This window comes from Pteropus vampyrus, unplaced genomic scaffold (assembly GCF_000151845.1).
Source record: "Pteropus vampyrus isolate Shadow unplaced genomic scaffold, Pvam_2.0 Scaffold5, whole genome shotgun sequence".
NCBI lineage: Eukaryota > Metazoa > Chordata > Mammalia > Chiroptera > Pteropodidae > Pteropus > Pteropus vampyrus.
The window spans coordinates 1073018-1074973 of record NW_011888786.1 but is presented as its reverse complement, the minus strand read 5'-3'; the positions used below and the strand labels follow the sequence as shown (position 1 = coordinate 1074973).

Below are 1956 nucleotides of genomic sequence, written 5' to 3'. Positions count from 1 at the left end.
TCTTTAAGCGTCACAAGATATTTTATTTAAACACTCTCTTCTGAATAAAGAAACCAAAGTGGTTTCTTTCGTATTCATTTTAAAAACCTTGGAAACGTTTGACATGCCTGATTTTTAAAAAGCCTGCTGGTAACATTTAGAAGGCGGAAAGATTTCTAAATCAGGTCTGTACAACGAGTCGGTGACACAGCATTTGCTCAGCTAGAATGTGACCAGCTTGAGAGCAGGGACCATGTTGGCGACTTTGAGACCTGGCACTTTGTAGCACTAATTCAGTGAAGGAAAAGCGGATAAGGGAACCACAAGAGTGTGAGGGATACGATACTTAAAAAGGAATTTCAAAGAAATAAAAAAATAAATAAAAAAATGAAGGTGATCCTCGTTTGGATGGAATCAGATGATGATGCCTGCTTTTTTTTTTTTTTTTTAAAGATAATATCACTCACATGATATCCACAGGAAGCCAGGTGTACTAATTTGCTCCATTTGACATAATAACGAATAGGGATTAAGTACTTTCACTCCTATCTTGGTAGAATATGGCAAACAGTGTTTCTTTAAGCAGCTGGAAATACTAAGACAACCCTCATAAAACATTTTCCCCTAATTTATAGTCAATTACTTCACTACATTACTAACCAACTATGTGATCCCAAAGTGTCTCTTTCTTTCCTGCCCTGAGGATAAGAATGGCTTTGCCAAGCTTGAGGCAGGGTGTGACTTCACATTTACGAAAGAGGCACATTCAGAAAATAGCCCTTTGACGCAAGCAGGGAAACCTGGCCCTGACTGACGTTTTCAAAGCAGCATACAAAGAGGGTGCTGGAAATAATTTTTTAAATGATTAAAAAATCGATCTGGGGGCATGCAAGAACTTATGGATAATGACAGATTTTCAAGGCATTCCACTAAAATATATACGTAATGTCAATTAGTATGCAATATGGGTTATCTTGACACGGTGCCGTCCTTCATCAGAGGCAGCAGGGGTTACCGTCCGGCCACGTTGCGCTCGCCGGCTTCCCCGCAAACCCATTACTTTCCAGCCTTCATCAGCCTCATGTTTGCCACTGGCTTCCAGGTCTTCCTGGCGCTCTGTCTCCCTTTTCGTGTCACGGCACTCGCTGTCCCCATGTCTCTCTCTTTACCGACTTAATAAAATAGTGGATACTTTCCGGTTTTCTCTTAGCCACTTCTATCATACTGACCCCTCAGAAAACACAGCCACCTTCTAGTCAAATAGGCGTTGCCTTTCGGAACCATTTTCGAATCTTCTCATCTTCTGTCCCCAACTTGCTGTGTTCTCATTGTTTTCACGGAGAAGTGGGTTTAATAAAGTCCTTCCCCTGTAGGAGTGAAAAACTTTCCGATAAATCGGTCATAGGGAAGGGATATCTTCAGGCACCAGCCCCCAGGAAAGCACTGACAGCCACCAGGATGCAGATATCGAAACTGCCTGCTAGGCCCTGTTTGATCTAAGAGTTCCCCGGAAACATTTGTCTTTGTGTAAGACGTTTACGGCCAACATCTGCTTTCCGTAATCTGCTTGCTTGCTTGTTCAGAAGACCACCAGGATATGGTCTTAAGCTTTATAAGCTGCCTCCTCTGGAAGCTCGGGACTGATCTCCTCTGCCCCTGCGTGGTAGAGAGTCAGTCGCCAGCCGGCTAATAAAGGCTCACGATTCATCTCAATTGGCTCCGTGGGTCTTAAAATTGATGGTGCCACAACACTCCGCCATCTGCAAGCTCTCTCCACTTGTGCCAACCTCTGCAGAAATTCCCATACTTCTTGATGGGCCATTGTTGTGACTCTTCCTGCCTAGACCAGAGCTCTGTGTGTACCTTGAGGTACAAAGGACTTTCCAAGGACTTGACATAAAATTAGAAATAGGTCATTTGGGTTTGGATTTCTATTGGTATAATCCGAATTCACAGAGACTGTGGAACAGATGAGCA

The 1956-nt window shown here is 43.3% G+C and overlaps 1 protein-coding gene across 1 annotated transcript in view; it reads right to left on the bottom strand.

Moving 5' to 3' along the window:
- The window catches only part of CC2D2A (coiled-coil and C2 domain containing 2A), a 117900-nt gene that overhangs the window by 86629 nt on the left and 29315 nt on the right, over positions 1 to 1956 (bottom strand). The gene's annotated exons all lie outside the window — the stretch shown is intronic.